This window comes from Aedes aegypti, chromosome 1, assembly GCF_002204515.2.
Source record: "Aedes aegypti strain LVP_AGWG chromosome 1, AaegL5.0 Primary Assembly, whole genome shotgun sequence".
In the NCBI taxonomy this organism is placed as follows: domain Eukaryota; kingdom Metazoa; phylum Arthropoda; class Insecta; order Diptera; family Culicidae; genus Aedes; species Aedes aegypti.
In genome coordinates, this window is record NC_035107.1 from 272,013,714 (window position 1) to 272,033,052 (window position 19,339).

Sequence of the window (19,339 nt, forward strand, 5' to 3'; positions counted from 1 at the left end):
TAGCTTTATGTGGGTAAATGAACAAAAGGAATTTGTTTAGTACATCGTGGACACGGGAAACATTCCAATCAGTGTTGTTATCAGCGAAATGTTTCGAACGCGTCGAGATGCAGATGATACACAGAAATACCCAACTAAGGTCATACAACTCAGCTGGCTCGCAGTCAATCAACACTTGGGCTTAGAGATCAATCAATCAATGGTTGAACCTGCCAGGCGAACTCAACGGGGCGACACTTGCAGTTGATGGGGTGAGATGTTATTTGCTCAAGTTACACAATGTGTTGCTGTGTCGACCCCGTTGAACTGGTTTGACCCATCTCCGTTGAACACAAAGGGATTGAAACGTTTCCTTCATTCGTAGACTCTTACAGTTCATTCAAACGTTTTTCTGGATTAGCTGTTTTGACGACCGTTGTTGAACAAAACTGGGGAAAAAAGGGAGTCTTTCCTGGTCCCTATAGAAATTCTGGAAGGAAGTTCTGGAGGAATTCCTGGAGCGAATCTCATAGACATTCCTGGACATTTCTAATGAGATTAGTGTCAGAATTCCCGTAAAAATTGCAGGAAAAATTTATAGAATAATCACAATGTAATCCCATGAAACATTATTGGTGTTAATTCAAAAAAGATTTTATGAAAAGATAGGATGTAGAAAAAATGTGTTGTATCATCGTACCTGCCACACGATATACACATGCAAAAATGGTCAATCGGCAAAGAAAGCTCTCAGTTAATAACTGTGGAAGTGCTCATAAGAACACTAATCTGAGAAGCAGGCTTTGTCCCAGTTGGGACATAACGCCAGAAAGAAGAAGAAGAAGAAGGATGTAGATAAACATAGAAACTTGTGATGGTGTTCTTGGAGAAATCATTCCTGGGGCATTCTTGAAGGAATCCGTGGAGGATTGTCTAGTGCATTTCTTCGGATAATTGGCAGATGAATCCTCAGAGGATTCTTATAAAAATCCATTAATAGAGCTTCAGAGAAATCATTTGAAAGAATCCTAAGTGATAATCTTGGCGAAATATTTGAAGCAATTACTTCAAACAGTGACAAGAGCGCAATTGATCTGTGCGGCTCTAGTTTCCAAAGACAAGTTTGTAGCTATAGCATCTTTCTAGGATCTTAAGCCAAGCTAACGGATGATAAAAAAATCTTCAATGCAATGAGTAACAAGTGCAAAGTGTATTAAACGTTGCATACCCCTCGTGCAACGCACAGAACGAGTAAGAAACGTTCCTACTGCATCAGTCCAAGAGATGCGAAGCCACGTAGCCCGAATGCATCTCACCTCACCTCTTCTCAAGGTTTTGCGGCGAACAATCCGCGCAGGAAATCAAGGAAACCTTAGAAGCCTTGGATACATCCTCGAACCGGTTTGGACCGATGTCGTCGTCGTCTTCGTCGTCGGTCGCTGTGAAATCGATATAGGGTCTCCCGAGCGCAATTTTGCGGCGAAGATTGCCCAAGGGGGAGAAAGTCGCATTTTAGCAGCAGCGGCCACCAGCCAGCAGATTTGGGGACAAAGATGACAGTGACATCCGCGGGATTCGGTGTGCCCCGAGAGTGACGCGCGTTCACTATAAATAGATTCGATTCTAGAGCACTACTCTGCTCCCCACCATCATCCCACGGAGCAAACCAACTATTTTGCGCTGGCGATGGATTTTCAGGCATTTTTCTCACATTCTTCGCCATTGATTCGTAAGCACGTATAATAGGGTGACCCAAGATTTCATCTGGCTGGAAAACTTGGGGACTCAACCTCTAAACGATAGCTCAGGATGTTACAAACAATCTTTTGTATGGGGGGAACTCTACGAATTAGGGGGGTCCGTAGCCTTGAGGTTACGCTTTCGCTTCATAAGCGGAAGGTCATGGATTCAATTCCTAGCCCCTCCAAAAAAAATAACCCGTCCAGCCACCATAAGACGCCGCACGGAGGACCGTGCTTAGGTTAGGGGAGCACATCCATCCTCCGTCAGTATCAGATGGTGACTGAGACAAACTGACCCACTTCGCAGGCAGCTAGCTTCAAAAGACTCAAGAACACGGCAAAACGAACCACCGCGAGAGTAATGGACTATGGCTTATGGAAATCGATTGGACCAACAGCAGAGCACTCTCCTACCTGCTCGGTGTGAGAGCAAAAGAGCAGAAGAGAGTGAAAGCAGATGTAAATATTGATTAGTTAAAAATAGAACTGTATCGGTAAGGAAGATACAGATAAAAGGATTCCGGCATAGTAGTGGCCACAAGCACGGAGTGCCTTAAAAAAAAAACTCTACGAATTGACGTTGAGAGGTAGCCCTATTGAGATTTTGAAAAAGTCCAATTTTCGTAATTAATATTCACAAATAAAAATTCATGATACCGATATGATCATGATATTTTTTCTTGCAGATCCCTCAGGATCCAAACTATGTATATGGCAAAAAACATTGACTGTATGTTTTGCACATCAAATTAACATACTGGGTTTTTGAGCTCGATTAGTTTTTAATACATTTTTATTTTAAATAATCAAAAATAAGTATCAAACCTAACACTAGCAAACTCTTTCCTTATGAAAAGATGGCTTGAGGATCACCTGCTCCATTTTCGGTGGACATCTTGGATTTTTCTTGTAAAAATCTTGAATTTTCTCCTGCTGGGCCCATAACCTTTTGGATGTAGCCGTCAATCAAACTACACTGTTCGACGGTTATTAGGGAAGTGAAAAATTGTATTAGCATAAGAAAACTTAGACTACTGTTGGCGCCGGACTGGACGCCTACTTGTTCCGACAAAATTAGAAGTAGAAGGTTTATAAGACTTTTCAGAACTCTCGTAAACCGGGTGATATGTGTGTTATATGTTTTATAATGAGTAGCTTAACCACTATAAAAACATAAACAGAATTTATAAAATATGAAAAAACAGTACCAGAATGAAGGGATTTCAAAATCAAAGGCAATACAGGGAGATAAATGGGGGCCTTCCTTAGCCGAGTGGTTAGAGTCCGCGTCTACAAAACAAAGCCACGCTGAAGGTGACTGGGCTCGATTCCAGAACGGTCCAGGATCTTTTCGTGATGGAAATTTCCTTGATTTTCTGGGTAGAGTACCTGCCACACGATATACGAATTCGAAAATAACTTTGGCAAAGAAAGCTCTCAGTTAACAACTATGGAAGCAGGAAGTGCGCATTGAACACTAAGGCCTGTACTCGAAAAAATGTACCATTTTTATCCGTATGTAACTTTTGTGTCCGTGAGTAAAAATTGATGAAAATCTGAGTGTATTGTTTACATGTGCAAAACTTCATAACAAACGGTTCAGTGATTTTTGAGATGGGATCGAAACAAGAAGAAAATCACCGAAGAATTTTGCGCGTTGGCATGCAAAATCTGACTGCGAGCTGAGATGGATCGGAAGACAACTGGGAATCACCCATACAGCTGTCTCTCGGGTGGTAAAATCGTTGAAGGAGTTTCAGACGAACGAGCGGCGCGCTAGAAGTGGAAGAAAATCGAAGACAGCTGACTCTGTGAAGGCCCGGAAGGTGTTGGATTATTTCAAGCGTAATCCGAACCTCTCGATTCGCGACGCGGCTCTGAAGGCCGAGTGTTCCGCCTGGTTCGTTTAGCAAAAACGAGCTGGGCTTCGTGTATTCAAGGTTCGGAAGGTACCGAACCGGCGTGATCAATGAAACACGGCGGCCAAATTCCGCGCAAGTAATCTGTATCGAGAGTGGTTAACGAAAACTAAATGTGTGGTTATGGATGACGAAACCTACATCAAGGCAGACGCAAAGCAGATACCAGGGCTGCAGTTCTACGTTGCCAAATTACGGTTTGATGTTCAGAAAGACATAAGGAAGAGAAAAATGGACAAATTCGCCAAAAAATACTTGCGCTGGCAGGCCATTTGCCAATGCGGTTAACTGAGTAAACCGTACATTGCAACGGGTACCATCAACAACGAAATTTACCGCACCGAATGCCTCCAGAAGCATCTGTTGCCCTTCCTGCGGTCTCACGGAGGCCAAAGTTTGAAAATCGTCCAAGGTGTATAAAAACGAGCTGGAATTGAAGAAAGCATGAATGAAAGCTAGGCTCCACATTGCACAAAATGCGATGAGGGGTCTTAAGGGAAAGGTGCGGGCTTCCAGCGAAGGAAACGACATTGAATAAAAAAATATGCCGAAACATAATCCATGTGTATAAGTTCATTCCCTGAAAGTTTCAAAGAAAATTCGACCTGAAATAAATTTTTGGCGAATACTTTTGTTTGGTGCAATTTTTTCGAGTACAGGCCTTAAGCTGAGAAGCAGTCTTTGTCCCAGTGAAAACGTAGCAAAAGGAAGATAAATGAAGGGAACAATGATACTAGGACATTTATCGGAATGCTCACATTGATGAGGCAAATATTACGACTCTAAATGAAGGGAACATCAGTTTTATTTGACGCGTTCAGCAATGGACAAATAATTGTGAAAGGAAGTTAAGATTCCAGTCCGGTGTTGAATACTTAAAAAAATTGCGAGTATTTTGTTTTTAACAAAACCGATGGAAAACAAAACAAATAAAGGGTATGATGTAAAATTATCATTCCTTTCCTAACTATCAATTAGAATAGGAAGCCTCCTCCTCTAGGGATTTTCTCCAACATTTCCTCCGAGGTTTTCGTCCAGGAATTTTTCTGGCATTTTCGAGAGTTCCTCCGGGTATTTTCTTTAGAAATTCCTTCGTTTTTTTTTCTTTCAAGAAATATATTTAGAGATTTCCACCAGCAATTTCTCTGGGAATTCGCACCAGATTTTTTAAGTGATTTTGCTCCAGGGATTTCACCGGAGATTTTAAGGATTCTTCCAGAGATCCTCAAGAGATTTTCAATAGCAGTTTCTTCGGGGATTTCATCCAGGATTTCCTTCGAGGATTTCCTCCAGAAACTCTTCTGGTGATTTGCTCCAGGAGTTAATCCTGAGACTTCCTCCAAGGATTTTCTAGAGAATTTTTTTTTTTCCAATAATTCTTCCGAGGGTTTTCTACAGGAATTTCTTTGAGGATTTCTTCAGGGATATCACCTAAACACTCCTCCAAGGGTTTTTTTCAGCAGTCCTTCTGGGATTTTTTATTCAGAAATCATTCCTGGGATTTCATTTAGAAATTCTTCAGGGAATTTTCTACAGAAATTCCTTCGAGGAATTTTTCAGAGAATTCATCCGGAGATTTCATATAGGAATGAGATTACTTCCAGGAGCAATTCCTTCGGGAATTTCGTTTAGGTATTTTCTCCAGGAATCCTCTGAGAATTTCCAATAGCAATTCCTCCAGGGATTTCATAAAGAAATTCATTCGGGTATTTTCTCCAAAAATTCATCCGATGTTTTTCCAGTGAATTTATCCGAAGATATCCTCCAGGAATTTCTTCAAGGATTTGCTCAAGGAATTTCTCCGAGAATTTCGTCCGTGGATTTTGTCCAGGAATTTATCCGGGGATTTCTCCCAGGAACTCCTCTAGTAGTTTCCCTCTGGAAATTTGCTCCAGGAATTAATCCAGGGATTTGAGTGACCACGCACTGCTGCTGGCTTCGGATAGATTGACTGCTACTGTAGGGGACAATGGGGCAATTTTGCTCCGGTAGTGAACAGGACTTCTACAGGGTTTTCTCCAGAAATTTCTACATAGATTTTTTTTTCAAGAATTCCTCCTGAGATTTTCTCCAGGAATTCCTCAGGGGATATTCCTGGACGATATTCCTCCGAGGATATCGTGCACGACTTCCTCTGGAGATTTCGTCCCGAGTTTCTTCCGGAGATTTCGTCCAGGAATTCCACCGGAGATTTCATTAAAATAATCCTCCGAGTACTTTCTCCAGACAGTCCTTCAAGGATTTTTTCAACGAATTTATCCGGAGATTTCGTCCAGGGATTTATCTGCGGATTTGCACCAGGATTTGCTCCGTAGATTTCATCCAAAAAATTTTTTCAGAGTTCCTCAAGGATTAATTTTGCAGCTTCTCCAGGAATTCCTCCAGAGTTCGTCTTGAAATCCCTCCGGATTTCCTTCAGTAATTCCTTTATATTTTTTTCCGGGAATTCTTTTGGAGCTCCATTAGAAATTCTATCAGAGTTCTTCCGAGAATCTACCGTAGTTACTACGACATTCCCTCGGAGCTTTACCGAATATTCCTTCGGGCTTCCTCCATGAATTCTCTAGGTATTATTTTATTCCTCGGATTCCCTCCAGAAATTTCTCGGAGATCCTCCAGGAATTCCTCCTGAGATTCTCCAGGATTTTCTTCAGAGTTCCTTCAGGAATTTCTTCGGAGTTTCTCTAAAAAATCCGCAGTTGCTCTGCGGGAATTCCTTTAGAGATCTCCCAAGAATATCTTCAGAGTTTCTCATGGAATTCCTTTGAAACTCTTCATGGAAGTTATTCGCACTTCCTCCGGGAATTGCTTCAGATTTCCTCTAGGAGTTTTTTTGGAGCTTCACCGGTAATTCTTTCGGATTTCCTCTTTACTTCCTCCTGGATTTTTTTCGGGATTTCTCTATGAATTCTTCAGAGTTCCTTTGTAATTCTTTGAAAATTCTTTGGAGTTCTATTAGAAATTCCTCCAGGAATTTTATCGAAGTTCCTTCAGGAATTTCCCCGCGATTTGCTCCAAGAATTCTACCGGAGTTTTTCCAGAAATCCAGCCAGGAATGCCCTCTGAAATTCACCAGGAATCCCCCCGAGAGTTCCTCCACAAATTTCTTAAGGAGTTGTTTCATAAGTTCCTATAGGGGATCCTCCAAAACTTTTATCAGGAGTTTATGGGAAAGGAAACCCTTAAGACTTCCCCAGAGAATCCGTCCGTCTCCTAAATCGCAATTTTTTCGTAAATTATACGATAAGATCCACCAGGAGTGTCACTACCCAGAGATGACTACGCAAGACGCCAAGAATTCCTAAGTCCACCAGAAATTCCTCCCAGATGAATGAACTGTTTCGCCAAGAAATCCTTTGTAAATTTCGCGATTTGTTCAAATAAGCATTCCTCCTGCCTTGACGAAAATAATATGCCGAATATAACCACTGGATTTTTTTTTTTTTTGTATATTGGAGCGTATGCCAAAAATTGGATTACATTTGTATGATATTCAATGAAAGATAACAAGATAATTTCTGCCATCCGCAGTATACCTTGGTAACCGAAAAACGCATAAATTTAGGGATATGCTGTCTTTAACCAAATTTTTTCTTACAAGCTCGGTATTTTTTTTTTTTTTTTGTTAGTCAAAAAAATAACATTTTCTTAAAAGCTCAATGGGCAACTTTAAAACGTAATTCCTCAAAGTTCCCCCATAAAAGTAACATAAGGATTTAAAGATCAAACTTTGATGGGGGGAACTACCTTTTGGAGTTTTCTGACAAAGTGAAATTTTGGGACACCCTAACTGCTGCGGAATCCCCTTCAGTCGTGTCTTCTCCGGGGTTCTGTTCTGTTCTGAGTCCGACGACTGGTTTGAGTCATGAACATTCAATTTTCTCCATCTTGGCCCCGCCGTTCCCTTCTTCACCCAGAATTGCATATGTTTGTCAACTGGTTTCTCCGCTGAACCCTCGTTATTATCTTCGTTCCGCAGAAACGTCGTATGCGTAGGAATCTTACCTGATGGTTTATGTGAATATTCCGAGTTCTCTCGATCGGCCACTTATTCCACCGGAAGTTTGCATCGCTGCGCCGTCGTAAACAACACTAGATATCCAAATATTTTGGGTTTTCACCCGTTTTGTCAGCTCACGGTCACACTTCGGATAGGGAATCACGACTGTTGAGACCTTGATCTCTGTGCACTTCCTTCCCCCAAGGCTATCTTCTATTTACCAACTCTTACAAGGCGAATCCTCCTCTCTTAGCACACTTTTAAGACTTCGACTACCTGTCCTGTCTAGAAAAGCACAATAATTTCCTTCAATCGCAGCAACCACATCCAGCTGGAACTTTGCACACTTTTGACAGCGGCCAATCTTTTTGGACAAATTTCCTTCACCTTCCCGAAAAAAAATGCAAAATCTCACAATTCGATTCCAGTCCGGTCCGGTTTCCCTCGAATCCGGATTGACCACTATTCCCACCACTAAAGAGCACTTCACGAGACGGCACACGCGAACCGCGAGGAAAATACGCACACACTTTTTATTCGCACTGCCAGCCAACTTGCTGGTTGAAAACCTACCGAGAGATCCGACCGAACAACTGCACTGAACACTTTTGAATGTGGATTGCTGATGGGATTGCTTGCCAGCCACTCCAAAATGATGATGAACGACGACGGCCTCGCGAATCAACACAAATCCGACACGACGTCTTTTCGCGCACAGACACACTAAACTGAAACGAATCGAATGGCCGATGCCTACTTGGATGGATGGATGATGATGGCCGCACTACGATTCACTTCACGGAGCGGTCGGCGAGGAGAGACACGCAAACTGAACGTCGTCATAATCGCTATGGGAAGGGGTACGACGATCGAAGGAATTACAAGTTCTTAATCTGCTATCAAAATTCTCTTTTTCTGTTCTTTCGAGTCGTTTAAGTCGGTTGTGCTGTTACGGAATCATTTTAAATTGTTGAGATCTGCTAGAAAAAGTATTCTGCATGGTACCCATACCATTCTAGCTACTTTTTCAAACATCAGATGCATTTGCAGAGAAATTCTTATTAATGTTAATAATTTAATATTCAATTACAAATTACTTCCCGACTCGTTGCGACGCCCCTTCAAATATGTTGTGCGGGAGAAATCTCTGTGTGTGGGTGAGATCGCGTACATCAAGCAGCAGCGGTTTTGTTTTCATATGCGGCGGTGTAATGCAATCTGTCAAACTCAGAGATAACACCGCCTGCACGGAACAAATAATTCTGGAGGTCAATTTTAAAAAGTCGTATATGACATTTTTGACTATTGACAATTCGAGTGACAATTAGAAGTTCGGCAGTCAAAACTTCGGCGAAGTTCGGCTTCGGCATTCTAATTTGGTGCTTCGCCGACGCATAAGGATTGCATTTGTTGGCGTAGCACTTCGGTAGAATGCCGACGCCGCACTTCGGCGAACATTCGGTGATATTTCATTTCTCTTATGAACTTCGGTCGCTTTCAGATTTGGCAGCAACAACGAGCGAGAAGATTTTCGCGCGCAAACAAGAAGTCCTACTCTTTCAAGTAGAGCAACAAGGACAGCAGAGGGCGTCGAGTCAGATTTCCAAAACAGCTGTTGTTGACACTCAGCTGCCGGTTTCACTTTTGGAAGTTGAGGGCTGGTCTGATGTAATGTTTATAAAAGAATGTTTCTCTAAACATAATTCAACCTGTGATAAGTGTTTCTAACGCTCAAAATACACATTTATCGAAACAACCCACATAGAAAAATACAGTTTGCCTAATTCTCCAAACAATAAGATTCTTCTAACTGAAACGGTAAATCCATTCCAAACAGTTGTGTTTATGTTGAACAATAACACCCTTAAAGCTATTCACTCCCAAGACGACAATTCGTCCGGTGGGGTGTGCTGCTGTCGTCATGATGATGGTTGACGAGAGCAATGTCAAACCCATTCATGGTTTCAAAACATTCGGAACAAAATACTTTTTTTTCACCGTCTAAGTGATGTAATGTATAAAATTGAATGAAATACAATGGTAGAGAATTCATTTCTCTTCCCAATGGTATTTTTAGAGGCAGCGGACAATGTTTCGAAACGTGTTCTATTCAAGTGCAAAAATCGCTCAGGCGAAAGTTCCAATAAAACTAACCTCACATATTCTAGTTTTCCAACCTCAAACTAGTGCTCCTACCAGCCGGATCTCATTTTTTATGAAAGTAGTGGAATAATATAAAAAACAAACGTATGTAGAACATAGAGAATGGATATTCCTACCTTTTCCGCCCAACTGTTTCACTGTGAACCGTCTTATATCAGGAAAATAAAACATTTTTCCCCACAGCGGCATGTGATGGATGCGTGAAAAATCAAATCTCTCATCATCTGACTAGTTGCGCTACCAAAGTATAGATGGCTAACAGTATGTTGCGTTTTGCGATCGGAAGCGTATAGACCAAACAAAACATTTTGGTAAATCCATACCAAATAATGACAATTTATTACAATGTATCGATACAGTTCAACAGTATAGGTGTCAAACTAGCGGAAATAGTAGCAATATAAAACACCCTTTCGCCAAATTGTTTGTTCTTACATACGTGCAACACACTTGCACATATGCAAATTACTATACACAACCTTTATTCCACAGTTTCACAAATTGTCATTATTGGTGAGCGATTTTATTATACACGCTCAAAAATTAACCCGAAAACGCTATCCAGCTTTTTACGCTAGCGTGCTATAAATTTTGAATCACCCCCTTCTAACATTGCTTGCCTACACTATATTTTTTATAGCTCAATCAAAGCAAGCTTTGTGGTTAACTTTCAATGTTGACAACGAATTTGTTTGTCAAAAATGTTCACTTTTATTTTCCGGCATACATAATCAGAGAAGTATTTATTTATGTATTCTTCATTATTCACGCTTTTCCTTCATTTTCAGGTTGATAATCGAGCAATTTAAAATAGCATATTGAGACAAATAGGATCTACGGACGGACTCAATACTGATTGTTTTATTATTACAACTAGTGCATCGGTATCCAATCATGTTTTAGCATGCCGTTCAAAACGAAAAGTGATAATTTTGAACAAAATGAATGTATAGAATATTGCTACAAGCCTATTTAAGCGACATATTGAAGCATGTCAACATATTGAGAACATGTCACTGAAAAACACGACAAGGACATCGAAAACTGCTTAACCATGCGCTGCTTATTAGCCATAGATGCAGTCTAATCCCGATCAGTTTTCCTCTACCTTGGATTGTCTCTATAGTTAAACCTGGTCAAAAGTTATCAGCCCTTAAATTAATTATGACAGTCCGTACGTTTAATAGCACAGCAAAAAATTATGTAATATGCATCGATGTAATTTGACCGATGTACTAAAAACAAGATGTAAACGCAAATATCAGATGCGAAATGACATGGTCTTTGATGCCATATTACATAGACCTTAAATTACACTGGAACAGCATTCCACTTTTGGTCTACGTCGGAATTGTGTAATATTTACATCTCCAAAACATAGAATATTACACAGAAATAGCTGCAACCAAGTGGTTCTCATGAATATGTGTAATATTACAAGAATGAATGCCATAACGCATTCGTAGCGATGTTATAATAAATCTAGCAACACTGTCATAGTTTGTTTTGAGCAACATGGCGTTTGCAGTCGCAGTACGTTTCGGATCGATTTTCGTTGCGAGTTTTTCGTAAGTTTTAACTAGTGTTATTAGAGAAATACTTTTCAAATAAGATTTATATAAAGAAAACTATTAATTTGTTTTAATTTTATAGGATGCGTCTACTTCCGCACAGGTGGAAATTTGGACAAAATCCCGTCCCTTCACATCGATCATCTTCCATGCATTCGCCCGGTAAGCAAGAGAATCTTTCGGATGCCACTTTCAGCAGGATGGACAATATGGAATGAAGTTCCAACGTATCGAAGAAAACATCCGTATCCCCAAATCACGTCCATCAGTTTTACATGATCATGTATCAGAAGGCCGGCTCCAGAGACACGTTCCCCCCTGCATGGAATTGAGAGGAGAAGGATTTCAAGTGAATCGGATAAGCTGGACACCCACCAGAGGTCTTATACAACAAACATAACGATACAGGTAAGTAAATTAAAGGCAATAATTGCCATTTTGTCCAATGATATTGTAAATTCTGTGAATTTATTATTAGATAATGCAATTAGTCGAAAATGGATTTTTCTCGGTATCTATACAAGATACCCTACTTCGGAAGTAGGTCGCATTAGAGCGCTTCCGGATGCGAATCGAATGCACCACTTCCGAAGTTGGGTATCTAGCACAGATTCAGAGAAAAATCTAACTTCGGCAAGAAACAGTTTCTAACTTTTTACCGCGCCGACAATACACAATCATGAATACCTCCGCGAAGTAAGTGGTAAGTGGTAATTTCTAAAGTAAAGGGAAAGGTTTGTACATCCGGTACACCACATACAGGGGTTGTCCATTAATTACGTAAGACAATTTTAGCGGTTTTTCAACCCCCCCTCCCCCCATGGTAAGATTTTTTGTATGAAAACCAAAAATAATTTGTATGGCGCTTAAGAAATCTTCAACCCCCCCACCCCCCATAAACCCTTACGTAATTAATGGACCACAGTGCATGGGCTGATTTTTGTTGGTCGTCGGTAGTGCGACATCCCCATGGGTCATTTCAAATAGCACTCTGTTGAAAATATGTTTTTCTACTTTTTACGATTTTTGGATACTTTTAAGCATTTTTGAGTAATTGTAACTTATGCAGATTATCTGTTATTATCTGTTCGTCAAGGTAGAAGCCGCCCAGATCGAAATCAATCCCCTGGCCAAGTGATCTCCGTGGATGCCAAGTTGAACTTTGACGACAATGCTCAGTTCGGACAGAAGGATATCTTCGCGATGGACGTTCACGAGGATACCGATCCGAAGGAGATCGAAATACATAAGTACAATCTGAACTACATCGCAATGGAGGGTAACATCGGTTGTCTGGTGAACGGTGCCGTTTGGCCATGGCCACCATATATGGACATTATCAAACTGAACGACGAAATTCCAGTCAACTTCCTGGACGAGGGCGGCAATGCAATGTGAAGGAAAAACAGGTGCTCAAAACTTTACAAATTCTCACATCGGACCCAAACGTGAAGGCCATCCTGGTTAACATCTTTGGAGAAATCGTTAATTTTACCACTATCGCAGACGGAATCGTTAATGCTACCAAAACCATTGGACTGAAAGTGCCGCTCGTTGTGAGGCTCAAGGGCACGAATGTCGATGCCGCTAAGAAGATACTGGAGGAATCCGGACTGATGATCGAATCGGTTCACGAACTCGAAGAGGCTGCTAAAAAGACGGTGAGGGTGCTGAGTTGAACATTGCATTTGCGGCTTACGTCTGTTGTCCGCCATGTCATTCATTCCCAAGAATCCTAGATAGTTCATTGTGGTTGACGGTTCAGATTTTTTTCATATTAAGGTGAAGATGAATCGAAACCTAAGTTCAAATTTTCAAGAACACGGATCTGGAGAACCAAACATCCGTTCGAGCTGAAAACCTAATCGATTGGTCCCCACCAGCTAGTGAAGCTTGATTCTCCAGATCCGTGCTCTTGGAAATTTGAAGTTTGGCTTCGATTCATCTTCACCTCAATAGATACGTACAGTGTTACACATCTCTGGAGTTCGAATCCAGTGGTACAAGAACATAAAAAAAACACCTCAATATTATTGAAAAAAATTAACTAGGAATTCCTGAATATTTAAGATTTTTTTATAAATAATTTTCAAAAAAAAGTGGCGGTACAAATGATTGTGATTAGACTATGGAAAACGTAGAGGTTGAAATCTTTTGATTGACGCCAAAACATCTTTATAGGATGTTCTTATGTTATGAATTTTTGTACTTGGGTGATCCACTATTGGTACCGGCATCCTAACTAAATTTTTTGAAATTTATTGGAAAATTATTTGACCATTTGTGATTTGCATTACAAGGCGTAGGATTCCTAAAATATCATGCAGGGTGTCTATTCATTTACAGAAATGAAATTCCCTAATAGTTCCAGATTCAAAAAAAAAAAAAAAACCAGATTCAAGATTTTTTCAAACACATAGGGTTGATGTACCAATAGCCGCATAGCTAAAAACAAATATTCATATAAAATCGAAAAATAAAGCTAGCGACATAACTTTTACATCACCTGAAAGCTTTTTATCTTGGCTTTGAAAAAAAAAAGAAACCTACGAAAACCCATATTTTTGTATTTATTATCGCTTGTGCCACTATAGGAACACATGTGCCTATAGTAGCACTATTTCTAATTTCTGTTCCTATAGTAGCACTAGCTTCATGGCGTGGGCAAAATTCAAATCAAAACCGTATTTTTACTAAACTTTTATATTTTTCCTTCAAAGCGTGGATCAGAAGCTTTCGCTCGATGTAAAAAATATTAATGCGTCAATTATTTTGTTAAATATAAAATAGTTTCTTTCAGTAGTGCTACTGTAGGAACAATACGTTTACTGTAGGCGCAAGGGGTTTTAAATTTTAAGCAAAACTATTCATTTCGATAATTTGTTGAACAAAATCGCGCAGTGTATCAATGGTACTTACATAAATAGCTGCTGACCTTCATGTCAAAAAATATTTTGCGACGATTCATAGCCTAACGGCCGTGATAAGCCACTAGTGCGACTATAGGGGACTGTCTACTAAGGGATCACCGAACCTACCTAAATGATTAATGAACAGTACAAATTTAGATGACAAAACTATTATTTTCAAAGATAGGTAGTTTGGATATGAAACACTAATATAAAAAAATCTAACGATAAATTTCAAAGCGTTTTTTACTTCAGTAGAAAAGATATATATTTTTTGTTTTAAATGTGTAAACCACAGCAAAAATAAAAACTTTTATTTTTTCAATGTGAAAACAAGAATGCTTTACAAATGATCTTTTTTTGCATGCATCTATGAGTTTAAAACTCTTCTAAAGACTGGCCTGTTATGTGTTTTGTCCATGCACATGCCAGTGTACAGATTTGGTTGGCGATGTATGGGATTCACTTGTGTGCGTACCCACTAAAAAACTCTCCTAGGATCCTTTTTACCTGACTTCCCCTCCGGGACCACCTTGCAGTATTACGAAGGATTGTCAAATGATCTGAAAGTGCCAATGGTCATCAATGTCAGATGTAAAAAAAAAACATCAACATCGATCATAAGGAAAAAAGCCTTTCACTCAAAATAATCCAAACGTCAAAAAAATCACGTAGATCATTCCAAATTCATTTTACCTCCACTTCACCTGACCAAGATAAAGATCACTAAGCCATTCATAACCACCAAATAGTGACTCGGTAATTGTTACTGAGGTTACCTATCGCACTTATGTGAAATTCACGTAGGTGCCTAAGTTCATTTTGCCATCTGCATATTGTACGTACATTCGGTGTTGAGCTCAAATCCTAGGATGGCGCCCGCTTGATTTTTGAAGTACTTCAGAAGCTGCTAAACTTAAACCCTTTGTAAAATGGATTTCAAGGTAAATATGCTTGAATACCGAAGAATCCCTGCATTACTTCATATTTTATACCTGATTTATAACCTCTATCAATAGCACGCGAAGGCTACAACAAGACAGACCAAACTCACAAAAATTGGGAAACAGGATTCAAAATGCTCAGATTGAATATAATAACATCACAGTCTTTTAAGTTAGTTTATATTTTTCAATTGAGAATTAGTTTTCTTCCAAAACCTATTAGAAATAAGGTTGGTCTTTATTACAGTTAAATTTAATCTAAAACCCATCTGGATCCTATTGAAACGCTTTGTAAAGGCTACCGGAAAATCCACGTAGCTCTTACGTGTAGCGCCGGTGGAATGGACATAGTTCAAAAGTTCATGCGTTCAATCTGGGCTACATATGATTCACGTAAGAGCTACGTGGAAAGTGCGATGGAAAAAACCACGTATGTTTTCACGTAACAATGACGTTTGGATTATTTTAAGTGTTCCTTTAAAATGGGATACAATTTTTAAGACATCATCGACATACCCAGGAAATGTCTCTGGAGGGTGTTTTGCATATTTTCCTAAATGATATCTTGGGAAAACCAGAGCTTGTTGCAACTAATCACCTTGAAAATAAGAATTTAAGAAATGTTTTGCTTAAAAAAACATGATTCAATAATTGAATATCGTACAAAAAGCTTACGATAAAAAATATATTAATAGTAAAGCTCGCTTAACTGCTATTCGTGGCTAAATGTTTGATGTGCTCGCTATGCCCCACCTACCCTTACACAATTAGAAAAAAACGGAACAAAAAAGATTGTAAATAATTTATTTCTATTATGACAATAAATCTTCGTGCTGTTTAGTGGAATACCTATAAATTAATAAAAACCCGAAGTCAGTCGAGTCTAGCACACGCCACTGAAGACGACCTTACAGTTGAGGTCAAAATACGCGTATCTTTAAAAGGATACAAAATAGAGGAATTAAATGACATGATACTAAATTCGGATTTTCATTTTCAATTCGATTTCAATTCATTTCAATTAGATTTCTCCCAGTAGGTATTTCTACCGAATTTCTCCAGACATTCTCCAAGATATTTGTTATTAAATATTCCTCCATGGAACCCGATACTAGTATGCTTGCGTATTTCTTGCAATACCTGTAAATATATTTTTCTTGATTTATTGTTCTTCTTTCTGGCGCTATTTCTTAGCTTTAACAGAGTCTGCTTCTCAGCTTAATGTTCTTGTGAACACTTCCATAGTTAAATAAGGGTTTTCTTAGCCAATTGCCTTTTTGAAATTGTTTTTTTGTGTGACAAACACGAAACCAATAAAAAAATAATGTCCAACCCGAAAGGATTCTTGACCGATGGGTTTCCAAGACCCTCAGCATAGTCTTTCTGAATTTCTTCAATATCTATTTTTCAGTTATTCCTCCGAGTATTTAGCACTCTTCAGGGAATTCTTCCATAAAACTCTCAAAGTATTCCATCAAATGTATTAGTTTAAACACACAAGGCATTAATTCATGAGTTTTAGCAAGTTTTTTTTAAGTATTCGTTTTTACCATTTTGTCTCAAATTCCGAGCAGACTCATGTTCTGAAAACTGTTTTTGTATGGCGATTTGGTTAAATTGTTTCGCTGAAATATATTATTAAACTACCAGACAATTGGGTTTATTCTACGACTGGCGTGAGGTGACAATTGTCGGTGTCGTATAGCGAGGTGACAATTGTCGACTCGAGTGAAGTGACTCTCCATTTGATTTACACGGCGAGTCACTTCACTCGAGTCGACAATTGTCACCTCGCTATACGACACCGACAATTGTCACCTCACGCCAGTCGTAGAATAAACCCAAATGGCTGTCAATTGGGTTGTTTAGCGAAGGAAAAATTACAGTTTTACATAGCTGATCGAAAGAGCACATTCTTCTAAGTATAACACAATTCTATTGCATTTCATTATCTTAATTTTGACATTATAAATGATTTATGAAGATTTCAGTCTGTAGACTCAATGGCATTTCAATTAACATAATGACAGCTCGTATCGTAGTAAAATTTGTCGACTTAAAAGTGATTTCCATACTAACTTCAAATGTGTTTTAAAAATCGTTCCAGGGCGCGTAAAATTATGAAATTTTGGATTCTGGCTTTATTTTTAACGTAGAATCAGAATATGTAGAATACTGGATACCCCTAAACAAGCCAATTGCAATTCAATTCTAATGTCTTGTAATCTATTTCATATTTTGAGAGTTGCAATGATTACTAGTTCAAGGTCAGTAAAACTAGCTTAGACAAAATTATTTTCAATATTATTTATTTGAATACGATTTATTCGTGCTGTTCGGAATTTGTATCAAGGTGTTCGTAATATGAGACCGAAGGAACATAGTGTTCGGAATTTGAATCAAAATGTTGTTCCATACTATTAAATAAAATAAATGAATTTCTTTATTGTCACACCCAACAGCTAACAGTTAGAGTTTGCTAAGAAATTAAAATGTTTATAAATATCTGCTAATTGATGCTTATCAGATGCATTTGAAGTCACTGTTGGCCTTAAGTGTTCGGAATATTAGAGTTCCACTAATGACACATTGAAACAAAAAAAGTATAATTTAGCCCATGGTTTCTTCTAAAGATTGTTTTATCAGTACTTCTAATGTTTTTCATGAATGAATGATTTTTTTCAACATTTTTTTCTTAACTTCGTTAAACTTTTTTTCTTCAAATCTCCTTAAGATATCACTTTTGACATTACACTTGATAACGTTTCAGGGCCTCTGCTATGTTTTTCTTGAAGACTAAGGATACTTGTACCGAAGATTTTTAAGAAAACTTCATATTAAATGCATCCAGGGATATCCCCTGAAGCTCTTTCGGAGATATCTATGAGAAAAACTCTTAAAATTCAATCAGGGTGTCTACTACCTGGAAAAACCTGGAATTCTCAGGGAATTTCTGCCATAATCAGGGAAATTATTTTGAATCAGTAATACAAGATAGAATTTGTCCTTTTTGTAACAGAAAATCTTTTCAATTATAATTATAGGGATGTTCAGTCGGTTTTTGTTAACGATTTTTTTTCAGGACTTGGAGTAGAAAGTTGGTAAAGGCAAATTTGTTTACAAAAATGTTTTTTTTTTTTGACTATTCCACAAGTTCTGGAGGAAACTTCAAGGAATGCTCTAGGTATTCTATAGATTTTTTCTGAAATACCTTTATGAACTTCTTCAGAAATGCTAGCAGCAATTTTTCAAGAGATGCTTAAATGAATTCCTTTACAAATTTTGTCAAAAAAAATCGTAAAGCATTGCAACATTATTATCTCTCGTAATTTTCACATAGATCACTTTAAAAAAATGACAGCAATTATCCCAGGATTTGCTCCACATATTTTTCCACTGATTCCTTCATCGTTTTTTTCTAGTTGTAACTTCTAGGAGATTTACCACATATCATAAAGAAGTTCGTCCACAAAGGTTTATTCCAGGTTCTTGCACAAAAGTTTATTCTTTATTTCGATATTTTTCTATAAAAAAATCATCCACGATTACTTTCAAAAGTTGCTCCGGAAATTTCTTCAGTCATCATTTAATGAAATCGTTTATTAACTTTTCCAATAGTTCTTCAAAAAAATCGACCTGGAATTTCTCAGAAAGTTCCTCAGAATTTCTCCTGCATTTCATCAAAATATGATTGCTGTGGATTTCTCAAATAATATTTTAAATAATATTTCCAAATTCCATGCACTCTTCAAAACTTCATTCAAGGTTCCACATCAGTTATTACTGACAGCCATTCTTACAGGTATTTTTATTTAATATTCATACTAAAATTTCTCCAAGGAGTCACTCCGAGTTTCTTCATAAAGTCTTGTAGGACACTAAACAGAAATTCGAGGGTTTTCCAGTTATATTAGCATTTTATCAAGAAAATCCCAAGAAGAATTTCATCGAGGAGTTCTTTTAGAGATCCTCGTAGGAATTTATCAAGGCATACTCTGAACTCACAAAAATTTTCTTTACAAATTCCACGCGGATTTTCTCAAAATCTGAAACAATTCCTCGACTCTTCCCTGGAGATACCTCTGGAAGAATGAATAGATTTTTTTAGATGT

The 19,339-nt window shown here is 38.5% G+C and overlaps 1 protein-coding gene and 1 pseudogene across 8 annotated transcripts in view; one reads left to right on the forward strand and one right to left on the reverse strand.

The window, feature by feature from the left end:
* The window catches only part of LOC5576397 (E3 ubiquitin-protein ligase RNF19B), a 224,454-nt gene extending 215,962 nt beyond the window's left edge, over window positions 1–8,492 (reverse strand). For 5 of the 8 annotated variants that reach the window (XM_021837828.1, XM_021837827.1, XM_021837832.1 and 2 more), the window contains exon 1: window positions 7,646–8,492. The gene's annotated coding sequence lies outside the window, so the exon portion shown is untranslated. The remainder of the gene's footprint in view (window positions 1–7,645) is intronic. The other 3 variants (XM_021837829.1, XM_021837831.1, XM_021837830.1) reach the window with 3 other exon arrangements.
* Window positions 8,493–12,437: 3,945 nt separating this feature from the next.
* Window positions 12,438–13,131, forward strand: LOC5564071 (annotated as a pseudogene).
* Window positions 13,132–19,339: the final 6,208 nt, after the last annotated feature.